The sequence below is a fragment of the Aquarana catesbeiana genome, linkage group LG03 (genome assembly GCF_042186555.1).
Source record: "Aquarana catesbeiana isolate 2022-GZ linkage group LG03, ASM4218655v1, whole genome shotgun sequence".
In the NCBI taxonomy this organism is placed as follows: Eukaryota; Metazoa; Chordata; class Amphibia; order Anura; family Ranidae; genus Aquarana; species Aquarana catesbeiana.
In genome coordinates, this window is record NC_133326.1 from 373,836,021 (window position 1) to 373,852,546 (window position 16,526).

Sequence of the window (16,526 nt, forward strand, 5' to 3'; positions counted from 1 at the left end):
TACTACTCATTGCTGTACTTGAGGTTGCCTTGCTACTGTTTATGGTTATCTGTATGCCAAATGTCATCTTATGCCTAGTCCCTACTGTTAATCATTTTGCATGCTAACTTGTGTTATTGCCATTCCAATAACATCTGGCTTGGTGCCTGTTTTCTTTAATAAAGCACAACTATTGGGAACTTAGTATTACTTTCAGTGATTTCCTGTGATATTGTACTCAACCTGGTGTGTCAAAGGGGCTGAGGTTCTTGAGAAGGTTGAGACAAAGAACAGAGGACCCATCCTATCCAATAGCTCCTATGGGGGTAGCGATACACATTGAAACCCCTATAACCAATTTAAACGAATACATCTGCTAACAGTAAGGATAGTCAACCATCAACTTTGCATCAGGGAACAGGAAATAACACTCAATCTCCAATCTCTTTAGGGTTCCAAATGGAACCTTGGAAGCAGTCTAGGGAATTAAATCACAGCATGACAAATTAAAATAACAATATTACAAACATAGTGGCTAATGAATTCCATAAACATGAATCAAAAAGTTATCTTAGTCTTTTTTATTCATGTCCAAAGATGGGGCCTCAGAGACATAAGCTGAGAGTACGATCCACAGTGGTGAAGCTACATGAGAGCAGGCCAATGCACAATGGAGGACTGGGAGCCTTTGGTTTGGGGACAAACATAACCAACTGGTCTTTCAAGGCAGAGACATTTTTCTGTAGATTAAATTTTCACACCATGTGTCATGGTGATTAGTGAGCATAGTGAAATGTGGGTGTTGTTGATGTAGCACCTTCTTAGGTCGGTGCTAGAATAGTTAGATAAGTGTTGGTGTTTGTTTTTGACAGAACCATTTAGTTGCCAAACTGTAGTCAGTGTGGCTGTGATTTTGGTTGAGGTAAAAGCATAATTTGGCTAACTGTACTCAGTGAAGCTGCAATCGTTTAGTCAGGCCTGATCTGCGTGTTCTTCTGCTGTTAGTCGGCTGGATAGCTTCCTCTGTATCCATGCAACGTTAGAAGTTTCTGGATGATAGGTGTGGGGCATGAATATTGATACAGCCCCGGTCTATCACAGAGAGGCAGGCTCTAAAGGCAGGCTATGAGACTGTATTTATTCTTTGAGCACACAAAGCTCTGGGTCCTGTCCCAGAGTGGAGGAGTCCAGCCTGAGGGGGGCATGCTGCCCTCTCAGGCACAGGCTGCCATAAAGAGGCTTCCGATGGGTGACCTGAGAGAGTAATGCAGAGACCTGGGTGCTCAGAAGAAGCTGACTGAGGGGAGCAGTCTGCCACAGATCTGTCTGGTATTACTGGAGGGCATTACTTGGAAGGAGGCATCCATCTGTCATTGCTGGATCTTGGGGACCTTGTGCTCTAGCTACCCCTCGCATGCCTAGTTATAATCAGCTGTGGGTCTGTTAAAGGGGACACTGGCTGGTGTCCTGAAAAGCTCTGTCCAGCTACTCTACTATTTAAGGGGACTTTGCTCTACTGGCTCTATTTCTACTACTTAAGCTAAATGGAAGATTTAGTCCTCAAATGTATTGTACATAGTTCTTATTCTTGGAGTATCCCACCAATTCCCTCATCCTTACTCAGGCTATCCAAAGATAGAAACAACATCCCCTAGACTAGTCTCTGGAGAAAGAGTGAATGAGCCTCTTGTGTGCCTGGCTGCGGGGCTGAGTTTGGGAAAACCAGGACAGGTAAAGGAATTATCAAAGAAGAAGAACTTTATAGGGTCGATCTACTAAAGGCAAATAGGCTATTTACTTTGCAAGGGAAGTTGTCCCAAAGCTTTGTGAGCGTTGTAAAATTAAATTTTGCAAAGAATACCTTTGCACACAGGATGGGTGCAAGGATTTTTGACACCCTAGGTGAAACCTTAGTTTGCCGCCCCCCATTGGCCCCACCCCTGACTCCACCCCCTTTGCCCTGCCCATGTATACCCCACCTTTTTAATGAAGCGCCCATTAAATGCAGCCCACCAGCGCCCATTAAATGCAGCCCACCAGCGCCCATCAAATGTAACCCCGCCAGCGCCCATCAAATGCAGCCTCACCAGCGCCCATTAAATTCAGCCTCACCAGCGCCCATTAAATGCAGCCTCATTAGCACCCATCAATGAATGCTTGCTTGCTTCCATTAATTTGGGAGTCAGGACACAGACACAGTCCTCCATCACCGCTGCGCCTCTGACTCTATGGGTGAACAGAGCACCCGCTGCCTGCTGATTCTGAGACTTAGTTGCTTGCTGCAGAGAGAAGAGAGTAAGAACACCAGTGGCTGGGCACCCTAGGCAGCAGGGAACCCTAGGTGGCTACCTAGTTTGCCTAGTGGTTGCACCGGCCCTATTTGCACGTGCAGGGAACATTTAAAAAAAAACTGCATTTTTAGTTGCCCTTCATTGGATAATGGAAATCAGCATTGCTTCACCTCATTCACTAAGCTCTGCGGAAAATTCCCTTGCAAAGCGAACAGTTTATTTGTCTTTAGTAAATCAACCCCTATGAGTTAAAAAAAAACTATATAGACCCACCAAAATAAAAAAATACTCATGTATAGGGATGAGCCAAACACCCCCCTGTTCGGTTTGCACCAGAACTTGCGAACAGGCAAAAAATTTGTTCGAACACGCGAACACCGTTAAAGTCTATGGGACACGAACATGAATAATCAAAAGTGCTAATTTTAAAGGCTTATATGCAAGTTATTGTCATAAAAAGTGTTTGGGGACCTGGGTCCTGCCCCAGGGGACATGGATCAATGCAAAAAAAAGTTTTAAAAACGGCCATTTTTTCAGGAGCAGTGATTTTAATAATGCTTGAAGTGAAACAATAAAAGTGTAATATCCCTTTAAATGTTGTACCTGGGGGGTGTCTATAGTATGCCTGTAAAGGGGCGCATGTTTCCTGTTTTTAGAACAGTCTGACAGCAAAATGACATTTCAAAGGAAAAAAAGTCATTTAAAACTACTCACGGCTATTAATGAATTGCCGGTCCGACAATACACATAAAAGTTCATTGATAAAAACAGCATGAGAATTCCCCACAGGGGAACCCCGAACCAAAATTTTAAAAAAAAATGATGTGGGGGGGTCCCCCTAAATTTCATACCAGGCCCTTCAGGTCTGGTATGGATATTAAGGGGAACCCCGGCCAAAATTAAAAAAAAAAAAAATTGCGTGGGGTCCCCCTCAAAATCTATACCAGACCCTTTAGGTCTGGTATGGATTTTAAGGGGAACCCGTGCCAAAATTAAAAAAAAACGGGGTGGAGTCCCCCTAAAAATCCATACCAGACCCTTACCCGAGCACACAACCTGGCAGGCCGCAGGAAAAGAGGGCCCCCCCTCCTGAACCGTACCAGGCCACATGCCCTCAACATTGGGAGGGTGCTTTGGGGTAGCCCCCAAAACACTTTGTCCCCATGTTGATGAGGACAAGGGCCTCATCCCCACAACCCTTGGCCGGTAATTGTGGGGGTCTGCGGGCAGGGGCTTATCGGAATCTGGAAGCCCCCTTTAACAAGGGGACCCCCAGGTCCTGGTCCTCCCCCCTGTGTGAAATGGTAAGGGGGTACAAAAGTACCCCTACCATTTTACAAAAAAACTGTCAAAAATGTTAAAAATGACGAGAGACAGTTTTTGACAATTCCTTTATTTAAATGCTTCTTCTTTCTTCTATCTTCTTTCTATCTATCTTCCTTCGGTTTCCCCCTCCATCTTCTTCTTCTTCTGGTTCTTCTGGTTCTTCCTCCGCGGCGTTGGCGTCTTCTTCCCTTCTTCTCCTCGGGCTGCTCCGCATCCATGATGGCATGGAGGAAGGCTCCCGCTGTGTGACGCTTCTCTCTTGATCTTTTTCTCTTCATCTTCTTCTCTTCATCTTCTTGTCTTCATCTTCTTTTCGGGCCGCTCCGCATCCATGATGGCATGGAGGGAGGCTCCCGCTGTGTGACGCTTCTCTTCTGACGGTTCTTAAATAACGTGGGGGGCCACCCGGTGACCCCGCCCCCCTCTGACGCACGGGGACTTGACGGGACTTCCCTGTGGCATTCCCTGTGACGTCAGAGGGGGGCGGGGTCACCTGTTACGTAACCCCGCCCCCTTCTGACGTCATGGGGAATGCCACAGGGAAGTCCCTGTTTAAGAACCGTCAGAAGAGGAGAAGCGTCACACAGCGGAAGCCTCCCTCCATGCCATCATGGATGCGGATCGGCCAGAGGAGAAGAAGGGAAGAAGATGCCGACGCCACGGAGGAAGATGCCGGAGAACACCGGAGGAAGAACCAGAAGAAGAAGATGGAGGAAGAAACCGAAGGAAGATAGAAGAAAGAAGATAGAAGAAAGAAGAAGCATTTAAATAAAGGAATTGTCAAAAACTGTGGCTTGTCATTTTTAATATTTTTGACAGTTTTTTTGTGAAATGGTAGGGGTACTTTTGTACCCCCTTACCATTTCACACAGGGGGGAGGGCCGGGATCTGGGGGTCCCCTTGTTAAAGGGGTCTTCCAGATTCCTTTAAGCCCCCGGCCCGCAGACCCCCACAATCACCGGCCAAGGGTTGTGGGGATGAGGCCCTTGTCCCCATCAACATGGGGACAAGGTGTTTTGGGGAGCTACCCCAAAGGACCCTCCCAATGTTGAGGGCATGTGGCCTGGTACGGTTCAGGAGGGGGGGCACTCTCTCGTCCCCCCCTCTTTTCCTGTGGCCTGCCAGGTTGTGTGCTCGGATAAGGGTCTGGTATGGATTTTTGGGGGGACCCCAGACTGTTTTTTTTTATTTTGGCACGGGGTTCCCCTTTAAAATCCATACCAGACCTGAAGGGTCTGGTACAGATTTTGAGGGGGACCCCACGCCATTTTTTTTTTTAAATTTTGGCCAGGGTTCCCCTTAATATCCATACCAGACCTGAAGGGCCTGGTACGGAATTTAGGGGGACCCCCACGTAATTTTTTTTTTTAATTTTGGTTCGGGGTTCCCCTGTGGGGAATTCCTATGCCGTTTTTATCAATGAACTTTTATGTGTATTGTCGGACCGGCAATTCATTAATAGCCACGAGTAGTTTTAAATTACTTTTTTCCTTTGAAATGTCATTTTGCTGTCAGACTGTTCTAAACACAGGAAACATGCGCCCCTTTACAGACATACTATAGACACCCCCCAGGTACTAAATTTAAAGGGATATTACACTTTTATTGTTTCACTTTAAGCATTATTAAAATCACTGCTCCCGAAAAAACAGCCGTTTTTAAAACTTTTTTTTGCATTGATCCATGTGCCCTGGGGCAGGACCCAGGTCCCCAAACACTTTTTATGACAATACCATGAATATAAGCCTTTAAAATTAGCACTTTTGATTTCTCCCATAGACTTTTAAAGGGTGTTCCGCGGCATTCGAATTTGCCGCGAACACCCCAAACTGTTCGCTATTCGGCGAACTGGCGAACAGCCGATGTTCGAGTCGAACATGAGTTTGACTCGAACTCGAAGCTCATCCCTACTCATGTACCATGTTATTATCACACAAATCCCTATAATTCAGCTTATATTCAACAAGTTAACACAACATATTACAGTTTTTCATTTTTCCAGCTCTTGGCTTTCAGTCGCATAGCATCACAGAGCTGCACTCGAAGTTAAAAATGGAAGATTTTCCTCACTCACTAACTGGATGTCTGAACGGGAAGCTATATAATGGCCAACATGGCATTAAATGACTGTGCATTCAGGGCTGAATAGGGAGTATCTCCACTCGAGGTTACCAGCCCAACATGTACCATTTGTACTGGACTGGGAAGCAAATGAGCCGAGCCACCAAACTAAGCCCCCCCCCCCCCACTCCCGTCTGTGTACCATATGTCCACTTCTTCCATCAGAGAAGCAAAGAAATATTTTTGCATATATAAAGATCGATCAGATATCTGGGTTCAACGCGTTATCAAATGCATTGAAAGCCAGAAAACCAACTTTAAAGTCATTTTATTATTAGCGATTAGAGGGTGTGAATGGAGATAATAGAATAATGGAGATCATGTTTTAGCAGTCTAGCTGCAGCATTTTGCACAAACTAATAATTGCAGAACCTTTTCTAATAATACTGCATACAAAATGTTACAATAATCCTTGCAAGAGGATACAGTTGCATGGTTCTCACTATGTCCCTTAAGTGAAAAGAATAGACTTAAAGTGGAGGGCCACCATGAAAAAAAAAATTGCACCAAAAATCCTAAAAAAATTTACAAAAAAAAATTTGAAAAAAAAAAAATTTTTAAACTTACCTGAACCCTTGTTGCTAGGCAGTCTTCCTGATCTGCCTGTTCCTATTCCGCTACGTGTTCTGCTCCTAGCTGAGCGGCCCCGTTGCCTTCTGGGAACTGTGTGTGTTCCCAGAAAACCACGGGGCCAATCACAGATCGCCGCGCCGCTCGCGCGTGCGCAGTAGGAAACTGGCAGTGAAGCTGCAAGGCTCCAGTGCCTGTTTCCCTTACCTAGGATGGCGGTGCCAGGACCCGAGAGCCGAGGGACAGGTCGGCCTCGGGCAGCCGACATCGCGGGCACCCAGGACAGGTAAGTCTACTTATTTAAAGTCAGCAGCTACAGTGTTTGTAGCTGCTGACTTTAAAAAAAAAATTTAGCTGGCCGGAATCCCACTTTAACAGGTAAAATGTAATGTCTGAATGCTATACTTCCATCAAGCGCCACCCCTAATGTAATGAAAGACATCCTCACTAAGGTGTACGTTTATAAAAATGAGGAGTTTTCTCTCTCAGTTCAGTTCTCGACAGTTCTCAGAGCAAAATTATCTCCTCTGCAGCCGGTTTATGAAACTGAGAACTTCAGAACAAAGGAGAAGTGTTTCCTCTGAAAACAGCCGAGATCAGTGTAAAAGTGGGTGGGCTGCTGTAAGATATTGTGAGATTACGGTGCAGCCGAGTTCAAAAAGTGAAACTAAATTTTAAAAGAGCATGCAATTACATGTTTTCAGACATGTAATAACTAAGGAAATATATATATATATATTCATGTGTTTGTTGTGTGTATATATATATATATATATATACTGTATATATGTATATATACAGTGTATATACATACACACACACACGTGTATATATATATGTATATGTATATATATATATATATATATGTGTGTATGTATATATATATTTATATATATATATATATATATATATATCTCTATGTATGTATGTATGTATGTATGTGTGTGTGTGTGTGTATATATATATATATATATATATATATATATATATACACACACACACACACACATACATACATACATACATACATACATACACACATATATATATATATACATACACACACACACTTGTATATAGTATATATATTCATTTTTAAGCCACTAGTGCTTATATTATGAAGAAAGAAGTCTTCTTCCTCTTATCACACCAGCTTTTCTCGTAGATTCTCCACCTCTGAGCTGGTGAATCTGGAAGAGGAAATATTTCAGTGTAATGGCTGTGAGATCTTCAGATCTCACTTTTATAAACTGTCCGTTTGTGACTGAACGGTCCTGTACTGTAATGAGAAGCGAAGAACATGTTCTCTGCTCCTTATCTCAGCTATATAAACCGGTACACCCCAGAGATAAGCCGTGATCCTGAGGATCACGGTGATTTCTGTTTTATAAACAGACACCTTAGTCAGTTAACAGTGTGTAGTATTGGTAGATTGGTAGATGAGGATCACCTTCCACAATGCTTCAGCTTTGCCAGTAGAGCTGAACTATATATATATATATATATATATATATATATATATATATATATAGTGTTTGTTCATTGAAATGCAATTATTTATGTGTGTAGAATATTGCTGCTATAAGAACAGGGAGATGTTGAATAGTGTACCTTCAGCTACAATGAAGTAGTGATTCTAGTTATCACCACAGTACATGCGAGCTAGATAATATCTTTTAAAATAGATTACAAGGTAATTAGTTTCTATATGTATTACTTGTGCTACAGTTTCCAAGTCTTTCTAGGGCATTATCTTTAACTGAAACAGTGCATTTTCTAAACACAGCATATGTAAGTAACAATTCACATAGGTCACAAAGAGAGTATATATATATATATATATATATATATATATATATATATATATATATATGTATATATATATATATATATACACACACATATACATACAGTTGTGCTCATAAGTTTACATACCCTGGCAGATTTTGAGATTTCTTGGCCATTTTTCAGAGAATATGAATAACACAAAAACTTTTCTTTCACTCATGGATAGTGTTTGGCTGAAGCCATTTATTATCAGTCAACTGTGTTTACTATTTTAAAATCATAATGGCAACATAAACTACCTAAATGACCCTGCTCAAATGTTTACATACCCCGGTTCTTAATACCATGTATTGCCCCCTTTAACATCAATGACAGATTGAAGTCTTTTGTGGTATTTGTGGATGAGGCTCTATATCTTCTCAGATGGCAAAGCTGCCCTTTCCTCTTGGCAAAAAGCCTCCAGTTCCTGTAAATTCTTGGGCTGTCTTGCATGAACTGCACATTTGAGATCAACCCAGAGTGGCTCAATGATATTGAGGTCAGGAGACTGAGATGGCCACTCCAGAACCTTCACTTTATTCTCTTGTAGCCAATGATAGGTCGACTTGGCCTTGTGTTTTGGTTCATTGTCATGTTGGAATGTGCAAGTACGCCCATGCGCAGATTCCTGGCTGATGAATGCAAATGTTCCTCCAGTATTTCTTGATAACATACCGCATTCATCTTGCCAACAAGTTTGACCAAATTTCCTGTGCCTTTGTAGCTCACACATCCCCAAAACATCAGCGATCCACCTCCGTACATTTCATCATAGGCCTTGTTAACTCCCCTCTAAATGTACATTTATGGTTGTGGCCAAAAAGCTAAATTTTGGTCTCATCACTCCAAATGACTTTGTGCCAGAAGGTTTGAGGCTTGCCTCTGTGCTGTTTGGTGTATTGTAAGCGGGATTGTGGCATTTGCATAGTAATGGCTTTCTTCTGGCGACTCGACCATGCAGCCCATCTTTCTTCAAGTGTCTCCTTTTTGTGCATCTTGAAACAGCCACACCGCATGTTTTCAGAGAGTCCTGTATTTCACTTGAAGTTATTTGTGGGTTTTTCTTTGCATCCCAAATAATTTTCCTGGCAGTTGTGGCTGAAATTTTTGTTGTTCTACCTGACCATGGTTTGGTTTCAACAGAACCCCTCATTTTCCACTTCTTGATTAGAGTTTGAAAACTGCTGATTGCCATTCTCAATTCCTTGGATATCTTTTTATATTCCTTTCCTGTTTTATACAGTTCAACTACCTTTTCCCGCTGATCCTTTGACACTTCTTTTGCTTTCCAGAAATGTCAGTGCAGCACTGGGTGAAATATGCAAGGGTCTGTCAGGAGTCCAGAAACTTGTTGACCTTTTATACAAACACACTAATTATAAGCAAACAGATCACAGGTGAGGGTGGTTACCTTTAATAATGTGAACAGCGGCGCTCATCTGAGTGCAGTATATTAAAATGATTAATGGTGAATTTATTAAGATAAAAAATTAAAATAAGAATGACCTCACAGGGTAAGGGTTAAAATGGCTTGTCACAAGGGGAGGCTCGCTGTGTAGTCCTGATCCAGATAGCCAGCGGTGTGGGGTGCTGCTGTCTCCCTAGCTGCAGGGGTTTCCAAGGCTCCAAGTCAAGCTGGCAGTCATCTCACAGCCTGAAGAAGGAGCATGAATGCTCCGAATGCATGCCTGCCAGCCCTGTGCCCCACATCCAGTGACGTTACAGCCAACTGGGAGATGACTGCCAGCTTGACTTTTAATATACTGCACTCAGATGAGCGCTGCTGTTCTCCACATTATATATCTACTGAGCTGCTTCCTCTTCCACAGCTGGCTGCACCTCTAGAGCGCTATATACATCTTTAAACCATCAAACTTGTTCCTAACCCATTCAAGCCTTAACTGAATTTTCCAGGGTGTAAGCTACCCCCAACCACTGGATTTTATTATCATAATCACCTTTACCTAAATGTAGCACCCTCTACCAATAGGTAGGTGCTAGTAATAGGTTTTTTACTAGGTACTGTCAGCACAGGCAAATTTAGGCAGGTCTATGCTGCAAGCTAGGCCTGTCTGTTTTGATCGGGGGCTGGGAGTGGTCAGAGTAGCAGTGGGTGTGAGCACCTGTGCTCTAGTGCTGAGGCGCCTCCCCTGTTTTCAGGGAGAATGTTCTGGCAGGGCCTGGAACTGGAGTGGCAGGTAGCTCATGTGGGAGCCCTGACCAATCCCCATCTGGTATTGGCAGGGGGCGGGCCTCCTATATAAGCTGAGGTAACATGCCACTGGGGGGAGATGTCGGCTGAGTGAAGTGGAGGATGGAATACTAGGCAGCAGCAGGAGGACGCCTCCATCTGGGGAGGAGTGCACCGATTGCAGGAGGAGGCCTGGGGAGAGCTGTGAAGGAACTTTGCCTCTACATGGTCATTGGCAATGTCTTTATCATCACACGGTCGTTGATAAAGAACTTCTGGAGCAGAGGGGCAGGTGAAACTGTCGGAACCTATGGTCTGGTCAAGTTCTCCATCAAGGACTCAGGGCAGTGAAAGGTCAGTGAGTGTTACCACAGTGGTGGGCTGGATGTGCCAGGAAGTCTGTGAGGGAACTTTGCTTCTACACAGTCATTAACAAAGTCTTCATCATTTACACGGTGAATGATGGGGAGTCCTGGATCAGAGGAAGAGACTGTGGGGATCTGTGTCAAATCGATGTGGCCTGAGGGAACAGGATTTGCAAGCTGGGCTGGCTGGGAACAGTAGTCCACTATTCAAAGAAATGCTTCTAAACTACTGGGCCTCCGGGGAGAGGTGCTGCAGGCCTCAGGCTTAGTAGCAGAGAAGCAACCAGAGCCTGCTTAAGGACTTAGTCAGAGTGGGCCCCTTTTGCTTAATAAAAGAAGATGTGACATTACTTCAGTTCAGGATAAGTTTGTGCAGGAGGAAGGAAGTTTCTGGGAACATCATTTCTACACAGTCAGGAGTGATGTCCTCATTCTCTACATGGTATTGAATGAGGAATTCTTGGAAGCAAATAGTCTGCGGGAGTTGAGCAGAGAAGGAGCAACAGTCTGCATGGAGATGCAGGAGGAGAAACATAACAGTTACAGATGCACACCATATCTTCTGGCTCTAAATATGTGCTAGTGTGTATAATCTCTAAAATATGATGGCAATTGAAACATCCTATGGGCATCCCATATACCCTTTTTCCCCAACCAAGTTGTACCCCCCAATAAAACAAAAACAAAACCAGCAAAAGACTGTTCATTGTCTCTGCAAGGGATGTATGGAGTTTGGCAGCGGGGTGAATTGGTGGATTGTCTGTTGCTAGTGGAAACTACACCGCTACATATAGTGTCCGCTACATCAGTGTTGCCAACCGCCCGTAGATTTACGGGCAGCCCGTAAAAACAGGCACTGTTTTTCCTGCCTGTAAATGCCCATATAAGCTGAACACTGCCAGTAAAAATGATTGTGACTGGATCAATTTGATCCTGAGTATGCATCACCTGACCCGCCCAAGCTCGCTGATGATTTCATACCGCAAGCTGATTGCCAAGAGCCGAGATGGCTGAAGGAGGAGCCTCGCAGTGAACAGTTCAGTGGAGTCAGCGAGGGCTGGCAGCGGCACCAGCAGCACCATCCATGAGTGAGATGGACAGCGCAGACCTGGCCCGTCAGACCCCCTGGAGAGACACACAAGGCCCTGACCAGTGCTACTGGCCAGCACTGAGCACACCCTGCCCTGGCTGCAGCCCCCTGGTGAGGAAAATATAAAAACGTGCACACACCCTTTCCTAATGTGCAAACAGTGCTTGCCGTTCTACCAAATAATTAATAAAGTGTCTTAATTTAGTGAATAACATATGACTAAATACTATCAGTGTATACATAAAAAAATAATAATGATGGTGGATAAATAAATTAAATGTTCAATGATAAAATAATAAACGTGACTAAATGAAATATGCGTAAATAGTGAGTAAACATATATGAGGAAATACATAATTCATGGAAATGAAAATTATTGTAATAATATATAAGATGGTCCAAAATCCTAAGAAAACCACTGGTCACAATAAGTCCAAAAAACTAAATCATGTGTGGTCCAGATAAAGACTTCATATATGGGTCCTATAAATGGATAGGTTATAGATGTCCACTCACCAGATGGTATGGATCCTCCTACCTTACGGCCTGGTGAATAAGCATGCATGCATACAAGCCCCAACTTGAATGTAGAGTCCCACCATGGGACCCCTGGCCTGCAACATCCACCCATTGCTTGACTGGCTGTTATCTATGTGATGGCTACAGACAGGCACAGGCAGCAGTTACCAAACAAAAATGACAGTGATGAGATTGTACAAAATCATTGTATACAATCCCTGTCTTGCATCCTGTCCACCTCCTGTAGCCTCGCTTGTATCCTGTCCGCAGCCTTTAAAAACCTCCTGTATCTGTCTGCAGCCTCTAACCATCTCTTATATCATGCCCGCATTCTCTGATCATCTCTTGCATCATGCCTGCAGTCTCTAACCATCTCTTGTATCATGTCTGCAGTCTCTGACCATCTCCTGTATCATGCCTGCAGTCTCTGACCATCACCTGTATCATGTATGCAGTCTCTGACCATCTCCTGTATCATGTCTGCAGTCTCTGACCATCTCTGGTATCATGTCTGCAATCACTATCTCTTGTCTTTTATCATGTCTGCAGTCTGTGAGGTGGAGTCTAGAGAGGAAGCAAGAGTGGGAGCGCCACCGGGATGGGAATTCCAGGAGGAGTCAGATGCGTGTGGACTGTGGAGAGCAGATTATAGGATAACACCAAAGCCACCAACCTGGAGCCATCTGACTGAGCCCTGCACAGTGCACCTGAGAGGAGGTTAGTGACAGCGCCACCAGGCCAGTCTGAAGTCACTGATGTAAGGGGGGAGTGAATACAATAATTTAAAGGGGCATTGATATAAAGGTTCCCCCTTTGTATTAGTAACCCCCCCTTACCTAAGTGTATTTACTCTGTGGATGGTGGTCTCTGGTCACCAGAGGCCCCTCTCCCCCACATCAGAGTTCCCGGCATTCCGCTTTACATCGGAGTCTGCAGGATTTCCCCTTACAATGCAAGGGGGAAATCTACGGTGGACCCTGCTGTAAAGGGGAACTCTGATGTAAAGGGCTATGCTGCAGACCCTGATGTAAGCGGGATCTCTGATTGATGTAAAGGGGAATGCAGTGGACTCTGATGTAAGGTGGTCTCTGTTGAGAGTGAGCCCCCCCTTACATCAGAGTTCCCTCTTAAATCATGGCCTGCAGCATTCCCCTTTATGTCACAGTTCCCTTGCACTGTAAAGGGGAATCCTGCAGACTCTGATGTAAGGGGGAACTCTGTGCTGGCTGGGTTATATTAATTTGACCTTCATGTAAATGGAGAAATATGTTTTTTGACTTTTGTTTAAATTAAACACATTACTAATAGCACTAGCTACATATTTATAGTTTAAATGTTGATATTTGCACTGATTAGCACTGAAAATGGCCATTTTAGGTGCTTTTCAGTAGTGTCAGTAAAAAATGCGGCTCTGTCAGTAAATGTCATGATTTTCGCCAGTAAAAAATTTGTGCCTTTTGTAAATTTTGGCATCCTCCCAGTAAATTTCACTTCGGGGGGTTGACAACATTGCAACCTGTGCGCATGTTATCAGGCCATAATCACCAGGGTATGTAAACTTTTGATCAGGGTCATTTGGGCCATCAATTTACACAGCACTTTACATTCACAATGGTCCCTACCCTCAAGGAGCTTACAATCTAAAGTCCCTAACTTACATTCATATACTAGGGCCAATTTAGAGAACATGCAAACTCCAGGCAGGTAGTGTCATGGTTGGGAAGAGTGTTACCCACTACACCACTGTGCAACCCATGTTATTATTCATATTCTCTGAAAAACGGCCAAGAAATCATAAATTCTGCCAGGGTATGTAAACTTATAAGCACAAATATATATATATATATATATAACTTGGAAGAACCTATTACGTTTTTCAAACAAAAGAATAATGTGGAATGAGCAATACTATACACATTCTTGCCTTTGCCTCTACAATAAAAAAGAAGCTATCAAGTTACTACATGTTTTCCTGTCAGTAAATCGCAAGGTCTTAAATTTTCAGTTGACTGTAAAGCTGAATGTCTTGTATACAGGCCAGAATTTTATGTTTCTCGGGGCCATAAATGCAAGACCAGCTGTGCAGTAAGAAGATGAAAGTGATGAAAGAACAAGGTTACATGAGGAGACTACTGCCTGATATGTTACAGCAGAAAAAGGGACTTCATTCTCTAATACTTACTCGTAAGCACTAATTCTTAATTATAGTAACCCGCAGCAACCATCACAATCCATCCTGTATAGATCTGACTTCAACCAAATAAATCCAGATTGATTGCTCTGAGTGTTAACATCTATCAGGAATCTGTTATTAAATAAGTCTAAATGTTCTAAATAAACAGATTTTTTGGGGCACCTATACATTCATCCCAATTTGTCTTAAATATATTTTTTTAATATAAAAATGTAACCACAGAAATTGGGAAGTAGACAAAGGTGTGTTGACTTTTTGTGATAAATATAAATATGTTATGAAGGTTGTTTTAATGGACATGTCAAATTTAATAAAAATGTAATAATAAAAAAAAATAATCACATATAAAATCTATGCAATTACTGCAATTTGTATATTTTACATTCATCCATGCTTCTGTCAAATACTCATATCGTATTAGACAATTTAAATACATTGTAACATACAAATAGTATTGTTATGTACATCTTATTTTCAAGTTTCTCAGATCACCATATGAAGAGTGGATGCAGGAGTGAAAGTTAACATCTGTACATAAATCATCATGTTAAAAATAAATTCTAGGAAAGAGGATGTAAAGTTTCTTCGGACAAACCTAAGAAGATGGAAAGGGTACAGCAGAACTAATGTTTGCAATATTCAAATTCCTTCCAGCAATGCAATGTACTCAAGCTTCCTCGTTGACATCTTTGCATGATTTTCTTTAGGGTTTGGCATCTTTGGCCAACTTGACTGCCCGGTTTGATTTAACTGATACATGAGCACATGAGTTAATTCATCCAATCACTGAGGCATGTTACACTGAGCTGTGCATGCACATACGCTGCTGTGTTAAGTCATATATGCAGTATGTGTGCATTTAAATAATACAGGTTTGTGATTTTCTCAGAATTACATATAAAATCTTTTTTTATGTTCATTTTTTTTTATGTTTATGTAAACATCAGGTTTCTTTGAGTTGACATTTCTCAAACAAAATGCCATTGGAATATTTGCACAAGCTGTCCTCTAACACAATGGGAAAATACATACTATTGTATGTTGTACCAGTGTAAATGAGCCAATCAGCAGTGCACACATTTTTAGCTGCTTCCATTGTTTTAAAGGAGTTCACATCAAATGTCGGGTCCATCTTTCAATAAAGGTCAACAATAGCTTGATGTTTTGACATTTTTCACCTATGGCATGTATGATACTACAGTGCTATCTAGAGTTAGACAGTGCTCTCACAAGAAACTAGGGTAAAAAGAAAGAGGTACTGGGACACAAGCAGGTGATAATGGCTACCCAAACTTTCTAAAAAAAAAAAAAAGGCAAGTGTCATAAGCTGAAAGGAGGGCTCCATAACAACAAGTAAGGTCTGTGCCAGAGGGAACCATAACAACAAAGGAAGGTCCATGCCAGAGGGCTCCATGACAATAAAGGAAGGTCTGTGCCAGAGAATTCCATAACAGTACAAAAACAAAGAAAGAAAGACTGTGCCAGAAGGAACTTCATCTGAGGATGATGATAGCATCGGATTTCTTGCAATCGTATGAGTACAGCCTGGAGTTGGTTGTCTGCAGAGATCGTGAAGTTACTATAAACCAAGCTAAATTATTACTTGTGTATCCTTCCTGTACACAGACCACTGTTCATGCTCATTCGCTAGAAAGGTTAGGTAGTGTGTGCATGTGTTTGTACTGCATATCTGTAATACTTTTTAATACTGTGTAAGTTTTGTATTGTTGTCCTACAATTGTAAGTAAGTAGTTTATATGTAGATTATTCTTGTTTAGTAAAGCACAATAACATACTACAGAGGTTAGTCCTTCCTTGTTTTACTGCCAAGTGACCGTAAAAAAGACACAAATCAAAACAGCTGGTCAGTGTTCATTCGAAAGAAATTTGCAAATAGGTAACAAGCTTTTATTGCTGAAGAGACACATTGGGGTTGATACTACAAGCAAATAGACTGTGTAATTTGCAAGTGCAGCTGCACTCATTTTCCCCAGAGTGTAAAGAAGGTGGTGAAGCACTGTTGATTTCCATCATCCAATCATGTGCAAGCAAA

The 16,526-nt window shown here is 42.5% G+C and overlaps 1 long non-coding RNA gene across 1 annotated transcript in view; it reads left to right on the forward strand.

Annotated features, from left to right (window-relative positions):
* Nucleotides 1–15,217, forward strand: part of LOC141134564 (uncharacterized) — a 41,519-nt gene extending 26,302 nt beyond the window's left edge. The window contains exons 3-4 of the long non-coding RNA XR_012243205.1: nucleotides 12,829–12,996; nucleotides 14,316–15,217. This is a non-coding gene — a long non-coding RNA (uncharacterized lncRNA). The remainder of the gene's footprint in view (nucleotides 1–12,828; nucleotides 12,997–14,315) is intronic.
* Nucleotides 15,218–16,526: the final 1,309 nt, after the last annotated feature.